The sequence below is a fragment of the Sceloporus occidentalis genome, unplaced genomic scaffold (assembly GCF_023333645.1).
Source record: "Sceloporus occidentalis isolate IW3139 unplaced genomic scaffold, rSceOcc1.0.p SCAF_9, whole genome shotgun sequence".
In the NCBI taxonomy this organism is placed as follows: domain Eukaryota; kingdom Metazoa; phylum Chordata; class Lepidosauria; order Squamata; family Phrynosomatidae; genus Sceloporus; species Sceloporus occidentalis.
In genome coordinates this window covers 42,318,518-42,331,111 of record NW_028316989.1, presented here as the reverse complement: position 1 = coordinate 42,331,111, position 12,594 = coordinate 42,318,518, and the positions used below count along the sequence as shown (strand labels likewise).

General features: G+C 41.2%; 1 long non-coding RNA gene across 1 annotated transcript in view; it reads left to right on the top strand.

Annotated features, from left to right (window-relative positions):
- The window catches only part of LOC149307406 (uncharacterized), an 89,880-nt gene that overhangs the window by 23,685 nt on the left and 53,601 nt on the right, over window positions 1–12,594 (top strand). The window lies entirely within an intron of this gene.

The window sequence follows — 12,594 nt, the reverse complement described above, 5'->3', positions numbered from 1 at the left end:
AGGGGAAGGATTGTGTGGGCACAAAGGAACTGTGTGTGCACAACATGATATAAATAACATAATACAAAATACACTCTCTTAACAATGGCTTGAACTTCCCTTCTATGCCTTGGAGGATGGAGTTGCATTCCCAATGTTAAGAAAGGAAGAGGTGTGTGTGCATCTGTGCAAAATGAAGCCACGGAAGAGCCTTTGCGCACAACTTTGTGCACAATGTCCCTTGCTCCAATGTTCTCAGCCTCTTTCTGGGTCTGGGTTTCTTGCAAGCTTCTTCTCTCCCTCCCAGAGAAAGCAAAAAGAGAGGGCTGCTCCCTCTGTGAGGTCAAGTTCTTGATAATTTGATCACTTTTCATGGGCCTTGGCAGCTGCTTTTGTCTGGAGCCGGGGGTCTCTGCGCAGAGTGAAGTGGAGCAGAAATGAAGGGGAATCTCTGAATAGAAAGAGGCCTGGCTGGTTCTTAGGGCCAGACCTTAACATTGAGCGACTCTGCCTGCATACAAACTACCTGTTTTAAACTGCTGGGACCCTCCTCTGTCTCCTTCTCCTGCCACCACCACCATCACCACCATCACCATCCTCAAGTTGCTTGAACGGTTAACATTCATAAAAGGATTCTTTACTTCGCTGCAAAAGAAGGGGGGGAAAACCCACCCCAGAGTTGAAACATAATATGTATTACAATGTCTAGCAAATAAAAAAGCAATTGGGGGGAAATCTGCATCCCGTTCCCATGGTAACGCAAAAGCACTGCTGCCTGGCCTAGTCATCTCTTTCTCTCTCTCTCTTCTGGCACATTTTAGCCGCCAATTTGAGGCAAATAAGTGCTTTTTGCCTGATTTGGTTGGAAGCAACCCTCCTTCTCATAGTTTTTTTTTTCCTTTCTGTTTCCTCTGCTGCGTAAACCGTGGAAAACAATTCACAAAAAGACCACTGCCGTGTGTTTCAGGTGCTCTGATGGACTTCCCAGTTGGAAGCTCATAGAATCATAGAGTTGGAAGAGACCCCAAGGGCCATCCAGTCCAACCCCTTTCTGCCATGCAGGAACTCACAATCAAAGCACTCCTGAAACAGGGACATAGCCAAGGGGGGGGGGTCTCGGGGTCCGGACCCCCCTTCTGTTAGAAAAATGAATGGTGCGTGCTGCTGCACCGCCGTACCCAAGCCCCAATATAATGGTGGCACTTAGTCTGGACCCCCCCACTTCCTAAAATCCTGGCTACGTCCCTTCCTGAGATAAGACCATCCAGCCTCTGTTTAAAGACCTCCAAAGAAAGAGACTCCATCACCCTCCAAAGAAAGAGTGTGTTCCACTGTTGAACAGCCCTTACTGTTAGGAAGTTCCTCCTAATGTTGAGGTGGAATCTCTTTTCCTGGAGCTTCCATCCATTGCTCAGGATCCTCTTCTCTGGAGCAGCAGAAAACAAGCTTGCTCCCTCCTCAATATGACACCCCTTCAAATATTTAAACAAGGTGATCATATCACCTCTTAACCTTCTCTTCTCCAGGCTAAACATACTCAGCTACATAAACCTCTCCTCATTGGGCATGGTTTTCAGAGCCTTGACCATTTTGGTTGCCCTTCTCTGGACACGCTCCGGTTTCTCAACATCCTTTTTGAATTGTGGTGCCCAGAACTGGACACAGGAATCCAGACGTTGACTGTCATCCCTCTGAAGTATCAACAGTCTTTAGAAGTTGTTTTGTGGGTTTTTCAGGCTATTTGGCCATGTTCTAGAAGAGTTTATTCCTGACGTTTCACCAACTTCTGTGGCTTTGGCATCTTCTCTGACGATTCTCTGAAGATGTCAGCCACAGATGCTGGTGAAATGTCAGGAATAAACTCTTCTAGAACATGGCCACATAGCCTGAAAAATCTGCAAAAATCTATGAATGCCAGCCATGAAAGCCTTCAACGTCACAGTCTTTAGAAGGTTCTAGAGAATCAAGTCTTTCTTGTTGCATTTGACTGAGAGGTGGGCTAGTTCTTTCTTTCTTTCTTTCTTTCTTTCTTTCTTTCTTTCTTTCTTTCTTTTTATTCATTCATTCATTCTTTTTCTTTTAAAGAGGGAGATGTGGTCCAGAAAATATCAAGGCCAGCTGCTGTTGTACATGGATGTAGTCACTTTAGCATGCAACAACCTTCCAACAAATCGAGGCTTCCCAGTTTTATAGATGGGGGAAATGAGCTTCTTAGTCACCCACCCAGGATCATAGGATCTTATAGTTGGAAGTGACTCCAAAAGTCATCTAATCCATGCAGGAATACACAGTTACAGCACACTTAACAGATGCCTTGTTGTTGTGTGCCGTCGTTTCCGGCTTATGGAGAACCTATCATGAGTTTTCTTGGCAAGATTTGTTCAGAGGAGGTTTCCCATTGCCTTCCCCTGAGGCTGAGAGGATGTGACTTGCCCAAGGTCACTCAGTGGGTTTCATGGCTGAGCCAGGAATTGAACCTGAGTCTCCAGAGTCATAGTCCAACACTCAAACCAGTATGCGATGCTGGCTCTCCAAAGATGCCTACCCAACCTCTATTTAAAGACCTCCAGAGATGGAGAGGTATTAACTCTATATTTCCTGTTAATATTTGTTAACCTGAATAAATGGGGTTTCATTACATTTGTAAGCATCTGATGCAAACATATCCACGGGGTCATGCAATGTTGCACTAGGTAGTCTTAGTGCTGAAATAGTGTCCATACGGGTAGTTATATCCAATTCATAGTCTATAATATTTTGTGCCTTTCTGTGATCGTAGGCTTTCTATCTTCTCAAGCATTTCTCTCCCCCTCCCCACCTTTCCATCATTATTGAGATTTTAGTCGTGCTGCTGAGGAAGAATGGAAAGTATTCGATCGGGGACAAAAAAAAGTAAGATTTACAAAAAGAAACGGCACCATTTATAGGAAAGCTGAGTGGGTTTTAGTAATGCTGGCAATCTTCTTGTTCTTGGTCTGTCAGTACAGAGCCAAAGTAATATGGGGGTGGTAGTGGTGGAATAGAGCTCTGTTCCAGCTTTGTTAAAAGTGCTTAACTTTAACGTAGCCTGAATTAGTCGTTAGTAAATCTGACCAAACTCAGTGGGGTTTGCTTCTGATGGCTGTGTGTTCCATTGAACTCAACAGGAAGGAGTTAAGTAACTATGCACTTGGCACCAGAGTCGTTTGCATGTTTATTGGAAGTAAGTCCCCTTGTATTCATTGTGGTTTACTCTCTAGTAAATATCTAGGGGTAGCTGTGTTGGCCATATAGCAAATCCAATAACATCCAAATAGTGATACCTTTATTGGGCATTTTGGTTGGCCCCATAAAGGTATCATTCTCTAGTAAATGTACAGGCTAACGCTGCAGTGCTATGCGTGTCTACTCAGAAGTGCACTCAAAGATACATACCCCCAGATAAGTCTACAAATAATAATAATAATAATAATAATAATAATAATAATAAATAAACTTTATTCTTATATCTCGCCTTTCTGCTGCAGCAATTAAGGTGGCTTACATGACTAGAATATATTGGAATAATACATACTCTCAGTAAATAAATTGACCCCCCCCCCCCTTAAAACAGTTTAATATAGAAATGCAGCCCCCAAGTCTTCCCCTGAAATGAACTCGGTTGCTTGGGTTGCATTGGGGTGACTGGTTTCTTCTTCATAACTATTATGTTACTCTTTTGTTATGCATCAAATATTCCTAGGAAGTGCAGTTGTGCTCGACTTCTGCTCATGGAAGGGAGTTTTGAAGTTGGATTAGGGGAATATATAAGGATCTTCTCACATTCTTTTAAAAATGGTTAATAATGTTCAGTTTTGTGCTCATCCTTTGATGATTCTCGGTTCGACAAGAGCTGGGAGTTGTCCCCTCCATTACTTTTCTCTGGCAGTATTGATCTGGTTGCAGTTTTTTCCAAGTATGTTAGTCACTTGATGATGGAAAGATTCAGAAATGACTGGCATGTGTGACTGAGCCATAACACAACAGATGGAATTTGTTTGTCGCCTGAATCATGGTGTGTTTTTTTGAAGCTGGGGGGTTTGATATCCAGCTGATAGCCAATGAGTGTCAAGTAACCAAGCGGCATATAGGCACGTGAGGACAAATCCTTCATGGAAGACATTACAAATAAACAAGGAGAGGGCTCTTGGCAGTTGTTGGGAACTACTTCTTGTTGTTGTGTGCCTTGGAGTAATTTCAAGTTGACCATCCTATCATGGGGTTTACTTCTCAAGATTTGGACAGAGCGGGTTTGTCATTGCTATCCTCAGAGGCTGAGAGAGTGTATCTTATCCAAAGTTACTCAGTGGGTTTCCATGGTTGAATGAGGATTCAAACCTTGCTCTCTCAGAGTCCTAGTCCACCGCTACAACCATTATACCATACTGGTTCTCTTAGAAACTACTTGTTGGGTCTCAAATAGTTGTTCTTCAGTGTATATGAGCATGACATTGGACATGTCCTTTATGAGGTGGACCTTGTCACCTTCGCAAGGGTGTCACACAAAGGCGCTTCAGACCAAACTGAGACCTTACTAGTTGCTGTAGCACCGCCACATATTCAAAACTATCAATTTGTATTTAGTTTGTATTTATATTTCTTTCATGGTGGAACTAGAGTTTGGCCTGGAAGTGATTTGGCTGAGCAAGAGCAATAGTATGAAATATTTTAAGACCTTGTTCTATAGAATATATCTACCAATAAGTTTAAAATCTGAGATTCAAGAGAGAGAGAAGAGTAATGTACAAGAGAGAAAAGGGAGGGATAAGAGAAAGATGTGCTCTTTGAGCTTCTTGCTTTGTCCTCATTGGCTTAAGCTACAGAATAAATTTTGCTAGTAGGAAAGTGCTTGCAGAGAATGGTTTACAACTTTCTGAGACCAGTATACTAGGATATGAATTGATTTCACTGAGTCGACTGCTATGAATGGCTGCAATTCTATGCATGCACACTTGAAAATAAGTACTATTGAACCTAGTAATGTTTACCCTCAAGAATGTAAGCACAGAATTGCTTTTGCCAATATGCTTAACTATTTTGACTTCTGGGGTAGAGAAACTGAGCTATAGGTTTGTAGCTGGCATCAGTCAATTTATTCAAGCACAGGTTGAATATCCCTATTCAGCTTTGGATCTCATTTAGGGAGAAGGGCAGGATATAAGTCCACTATATAAATATTTAAAGACCTTAAAATATGTTTATGTTATAATAATTTAATGCTATTTTAACATATCCCTTTTGTATGCTTTTAGTTGTATTGTTCTTTTAATATTCTGAGCTGCTCGGGATCCCAGTTTTGGGAAAAGAGAAGGATACTAATACTAATACTAATATTAATACTAATAATAAATCTTGAATTCTGAAATACTCCAAAATTTTCCAGATCAGTGGCTAAGATAGTGACATCTTTGCTTTCTGATCGTTCAATGTACACAAACCTTGTTTCATGCCCCAAAATATTACAAATATTATCTATAAAATTATCTTATTATTATTATTAACCTTTATTTATAAAGCGCTGTAAATTTACACAGCGCTGTACATACAATCTTTTAGTTAGACGGTTCCCTGCCATCTTAAGGGTTATGTTTGTAAGCTGTATAAGAAACACAAATAAATTTCATGTTTAGACTTGGACCCTGTCTCCAAGATATATCATTATGTAAATGCAAATATTCCAAAATCCAAAAAAAAGATCTAAAATTAAAACATTTTGAATAACCTGTAGTGTGTAAGGAAATATAATCCCTGTTAAATCTTGGTCAGCCCAACAGAAATTGGTCTATCTATCCTAATGAGAAATCAATAAAGAAACTGGGAGGAACAATACAAGGCAGGAAAAGGTAGAGACTGTGTGACCTCCATGGAAGGTCTCCTAGGGAAAAGGCTATGCGAGTTTGAACGCTGAAAAGCAGGAAGGCCTGGAATTAGACTATCATTTGAAAGGCATTACTAATCCAAAGTTACAGCAGTAATTCTGTGATTTGCTGGGCTCCCACATGCAGCGCCAGAATTAAAAGGTGGGGATTTTCTGGAAAGGGAGCTCAACTGTAGCGCATAGTCTTGGGAAGATAAGACTGAATAGTTTGATTCCTAATGCTGAGGCTAGTGGGGTGTGTGTCTGTGCGGGATGGAAAATGTCATTAAGCATCTAATGTCCCTTTTTCCCCAGACCACCTGGAATAGGGTTAACTCTTGAAAACTAGACAGGAATTGAAAGACGTGGAAGTGATCAATTTCTCTTTCACAACATTGCCGGCACAAGGCCTGTGCTATTGTCTAGTGCGGTACTGCAGCCACTGGATATTGAGATTGTGGTGTTCATACCATACTGTCCAGGAAAGAGTTAGTTATGACCAAGTGCTTTGGAAAACAATAAGGTGATATTTTCTAACATCCCATTAGAGATGCCCTAATAGTCTTTGTTTTTATGAAATCATGTTGAAGTTAGCACAGAACGTTGAAGAAAATGCTTATTTTGCTGAGGAACTATGGTTCGGATGCTGTCTGGCTTCTGTTTTCCTGTCTGTTTTGTTGTAGCACAATTTCTGTCCATTTGTGGCCCCGTTGTCCTTTAACACAGCATCATTTCTGGGTGGCTGTAACACCACTGTGTTAGAGAGTAGCATCATGACATGCGGTAGCTATTTGAATTTGCCATAAAAGATAAAATCCAGTGCTGAATAAGATGGTTGTGTAAAATCTACATATGATTAATGCATAAACACTGCTGAAAATGTAGACGAGTTTAACATAATTTAGGTAGAGATAAAATCCACTTCAAGAGTCAGCATGGTGTAGTGGCTTGAGTACTGGACTAGGACTCCAGCAGGAGACCAGGGTTCGAATCACCGTTCAGCCAAGCAAATCCACTGGGTGACTTTGGGCATGTCATGCTCTCTCTGCCTTGGAGACAAGTGATAGCAAACCTCCTTTGAATCAGTCTTGTGACAGAGAACCCTAAGGGTTTGCTTGGCAAGATTGGTTGAGGATGGTATAGAATTGTTCGTCACTTGCTGAAAATATCTGTGGAATTTGGCCTGCAGAAATGAAGGAGAAATTAATTTTGGTCCATTTTAAAAGAATGGACCAAAAATTTGTTTCCATCAAGGATGGAAAGAATTTGAGATTAAAACAACAACAACACCTGAATGCAAAATAAAATGAAACTAAAAATGGGAAGTTCTCTTCTGTAAGGAAACATATAGGTAGGCACCTTATCCTAACAACATTCCCATGTAAGCATGAATAAAACTGCAGCCTTATTGAAATAAAATTGTGTACTTAGCTGGACTGGCATCAGTGCTCTGAGTGTAAGTGTTGAACATCATGCTTTTTAAAATTATTTCCTAGTTGTATCTGCCAGGGCAGTTTTAACTCTTACACATCATCAAAAGTGCTTAGTAATATAAGAAACAGTTTTGTACTACAGTGGACCCTTGTTATGCGCTGGGAATGGGTTCCAAGATCCCCTGTGGATAACAACATCCGTGGATGCTCAAGTCCCATTAAATATAATGACATAGCAAAATGGTGTCCCTTATAAGAAATGGAAAATCAAGGTTTGATATTTGAAATTTATACTTTTTAAAAACATTTTCAAACCGTGGATGCTTAAATTTGTGTATTAAAAAATCAGTGTATAAGAAGGGCCAACTGTATGTCCAACCATTGATCCATCTAGTTCAGTGCTGTCTGTGCCACATGGAGAGAATGTGTAGTTTTCCAGTGTTGTTAGCTTGCAACTTTCATCATCATAGTTCATGGTAAGGGATAATGGGAGTTGCAGTGTAACAATATCTGCAGGACCACAAGTTACCGAACCTTAGCTTATGCTAGATGGAAACAAATTTTAGGGTTTCAGACATGTCTTTCCCAAGCCTACCTGCAGTTAAACTGGGGACTTATTTTATACAGATCAAGTGCACTGCCACTAAACAGCATTGAAGGCCATTTCCCAAATACACTATTCACTTGTCATTTGATGGCTCACGGCTAAACGAGGTGCCTCCATTTTAAAGAAAAGCATTTGAAATGTGGAAGCACTGCCACTAGTGTTCTATAGTGGCTGTTTTTTCTAAATAGGCAGCATGTCATTCAATGGTACATTATTGGTTCAAAGATAGGGAGCTGACTGGACAGCTTTTCATTCAAGGATGGTGAAAATGTACACCCCTAAAATGTGGCTCTGTCGCACTGACCATGATTCCTAATAATTGGCTGTGCTGGAACAAATTTTAATTCATGAGGCTGCAAATTTAGTTGACACTTGTTTTGGTCTTGGGGTGTTAATTGAAAAGATAAAAAAGAATGTGTCAATGATACTTTTTTCTTCTAACTCCCAGTAGAGATTTCTATTGATCCAATGCAGGCTTCCTGTGTGTCTTTCAGTGTGTCCAAAAGATGTCTGTGGCGAGATCCGGTACCTATGCGAGCATTAATTAAATTAATTTGACTGCCAGATGTTCAAACTGCCAATATAAATTTGTATGGTACTTGCTGGGTTGGATTCCAGCATGGTGAGGGATCTGTTACAATCTGGCTCAAAGAAGAACATAAGCCACCCAATAGCCTACTGCAAAGAATTTGGCCACCATTTCATTGAGATTTGCTCTGACTTAGATGCCAGTGTTGATACAGTACGAGTGGCTGTATCAGCCACTTGGTATCAGCACTTGGCCCCTGCTTGTCCAACGTTGATGGATATTTTTCAGGCTGTGGATGGGATCTTTGGAGAGATGAGAGCCATCACAGGCCAGAGGAGAACTTACTGAGTGGTTAAGGAAAACGATTAATGCCTCTTCACAACAAGGCGCAGGGTCCCAACGTGCCGGAAGGAGGCTGTGCTAAAACCTCTTCTGAAAAATAGAGAAACAGAGGCTCCATACAGACAGGCCAAAATAAAGCTGCTTTGGGTCACTTTGAAGTATGCTGTTTAAATGATGCATGCGTACTAAGAGTCCAGAAGCTGCACCAAAGCTGTGCTATAGTCCTTAGGATTAGATTGTGGCTTTGGTGCAGCTTCCGGACTCTTAGGTTGTATGCAGCATTTGTACCTCCAAAGTGACCCAAAGCCGCTTTATTTTGGCCTGTCTATATAGGGCCAGAGTCTTTCATAAAGACAACTTTGTAAATCTGTGGCAGTGGGGGGACTTGGTCTGAGAATATTTTCATGCAATCACTTACCTATGATGTGTTATTGGTGTAGCACTTATAGCATATTGGAGGAAGATTAAGGAGACTGTGCTCTTAGTTCCACAACCATTGACACTTATTATTTTTTACTTAAGGTTACTTGGGCTGGTCACAAGACCATAGGCAAACAGATACCTCTACTTACGTAATGGTCCAAAGGTCCGTTGTGTTGGAGTTGGGCTCTAGGAGATCAGATCCGAATTACTGCTCAGCCACGTAAACCCACTAGGCAACCATAGCCAAGTCACGCAATCTCAGACTAAGAAGAAGACAATGGCTAACCCCAATAAATCTTGCCAGGAAAGCCTTATGAGTGGGTCACTATGAACTAGAGTTGAGTTAAAAGACATTGCAAGTTTCTGTATCCTGTTATATTGTATCCTACTTCCACAACTGTTTAATTATGCATAAAAATCTATAGCTTTGTTATCCTTGGTCATTCCTTCTGAGGAAGTGGATTGGTAGTCATGAAAGTTCATGCTGAAATATAAATTAGTTAGCTGTAAAGGAGTTACTAAATTCCTTTCCTCCACTCCTCTTTTCCCTTTTTATATTCTGCAAAACAGACAAGCACAGCTATTGAAAATTGCATGCGAACCCTCTCTATAGCACCACTGTCAAGGAGAATTCAAAAATACAAGTAGCTATTTTGATGCATGTTTCCTTTGCATTGTACATGTACGCGCGCACACGCACGCACACACACACACACACACACACACAATGAACTCTCAGTATGTAGCATAGTGCCCAGTTCATTAAGATCAAGTGATACTTATACTTGGATGATCAAGCCATCCTGAAATATTGTGTATCACAACAGGGGTATTTCATGCAACAATACAGTGTTCTGGGACAAATTCGTCCCTTGCCTTCCTCCACTACAATGAGAATCACAGCTACATTTATAGAAAACAGAGAAGCCTATGGAGGAAGGGATAACAGATAATAGTGTACTCAGCAATCAAAAATCTTGGGGTCCATATACAACACACAATTATAGTACTCTTATTCCATTTTAACTGTCATAGTTCCATCCTATAGATTCTTGGAGTTTGTAGTTTGGTGAGACACTGGAGCTCTCTTGCTGAGAACGTCTTACATTACCAATCCTTAGGTTCCATTGGATGGAACCAAGGCAGTTAAAGTGGAATAATAGCATTAAAATTCTGTAGTTTGAACAGTCCCCTGGTGCTTCAGTTCTGTAAGCCATGACTCTACTACTACAGCGCTATGCATTGTGTATAGCAATGGTTCTCAAATGGTGGGGTGGGACTCCCAGGATGGCGCATGAGTTGCTCAAGGGAGGTACAAAACTTGGAAGCCCTAATCCTTCCTCCTCCTCCCAAACTTTTTATGTGTAAAATTTACACATGCATGAAGTTAAATGTTGGATTTACTTAAATAAAAGTATTCTTATTTGAGCAGTGTTATTTCCTTATAAAATGTTAAAATATGAATACATATGGATGTGTGAACGAAGATATGCGCACTAAACAAGCAAAATCCTTTTATTCATATGCTATGTTGATGGAGGTGATGTCTGCATGTAGGTGTAAAGTGGGGTCCCAAAGGTAAAAAGTTGGTGTATAGGATCGTTGTGGAAAAATGCAAGGAGATGCAGGCATGTATGGTGACCTACGCCCATTCAGGAAGCACTGGAAGAAACATACAATATACGTTTAAAACATTAAACGTCTTGGTGGCCCTGCTTTTGAGCACCACTGCTCCTCTCTGCCCTCGTTGTTACCAAATTAAATTATATTTCCATGCTCTTTTATTTCTGCAAGGCTTAATGTCTGAACAAAACGGTAAAACCCACCATCTCTTGACAAACTCGGGTGCTTTTCTATCTTTGACCCAATGATTTCATTTCTCTCCAACAAGGGACACACTGAATGTAGACAGTGGCTATATTTGATTGGTTTGCTTTGCTCTGCTTCAGTTAGCTGTGGGTTTTGAAAGCTAAGGGGAATGAGCGAGAAAGAGAGAGAGAGAGGGAGAGATCTGACAAAGTCTTGGTCAGTTGTTCTCTTAGAAACCGGAGCTGCTGTTCCTATAGATGAAATGTTCCTTTCACCTTAGGCCTAGCTGAAGTACCACTTCAAGGGAGCTCCATGCATTTGCATCCAGGGCTCCTTACTGGCCTTTTGAAAAGAAGACTTGGCCTTCAATCACAGGACCTTGGACCATTCTAATTGGTTTTGGTTCAAGGGGCTACTGGATTTGTGAAAAGCCCCCAAACGGTTTTCCCACGCCAGAAAGCTCAAAAGGAGGTGGGAATGGAGACTGGAAGGTTGGAGGAGGGTAGCTGAAAGGCTGAGGAAGAGCTACTCTGGCAGCAGAGCTTGGAAAAGTTCCTTTTTTGGGATGACAACTCCCTGAATCCCCCATCCACTAATACCTTAGAAAGCGTTTGTTTTGAAATCTCCCTAGTAGCCCCTGCAAAAGGTGTATTTGTATTCAATAAATTGATACACCCGTCCTGCCTTTGCTTGAAAGATATGTGGTTCTCTCCTTGTTCTGCAGCTCCGTTATCCTTATAAAAGCCCAGTGAGGGAGGCCAGGCTAAAAAATGATGTCTGTTCCATAGAGACCCAAGGACATCATGGCAGAATAGGGACTGACCTGTGGTTCCTCTCATTTGTAACATGATATTGCACTCGAACCTTGCACTACCTGAGTAGTTACAACTGACTGCTCTAAAAAAATTAAAGGTAGCTGCTATGCTTATATTGTTCTATCATTATTCTTAAGGTATTTACTGTTTGTGGTTTGGCTCACTATTTCCCCCTTAATCCTTACTTTGAGAGATAGTTTATACATACCTGTCCCAGTGTGGCAGAGACAGTCCAAATTAGTCATCTGGCATCCACATTTTAAGTTGCTTTTAAAATCTCCCAGTTTCTCTCTCTTCCTCCCACTTTCCCTTTCCCCCCTTGATTTACCCCCTTTGTTGCAAATTGAGTTCAAAGAGCAAAAGCAGTTTACTCTCAAGTAATTCAGCGGTGGGAGAGAGGCCATGAGAGATGGAGTCTTGCCCTTCCCAGTAAGCTCAGGCAAAATCCAACTGCTGCAACATCTCCTAGTTCTTCCTTACTGAGACCTTTTGCCATTGTGACCACACTCTCATGTTTCCTGGCCACACATATCCTGCTTTGCATCTGGGAAATGTTGAAGTATGCTTATAACTATATTAGAAAGAAGCAATAAAGGTTTCTCAGGGATGCAACACTTTGGGTAGCTAATGATGGGGAGTGGAAAATTGCATTTTCGATGCTTGCCCTCATCAACCAAAGCAAGTTATGGAAAAGACTGAGAGAATAGTCACTATTGCAGCTTCTTTCCTGTGGACTGAAGCACTCTGGTTCATTAAAAGCTGCCCAATGCTCATCTCTGACC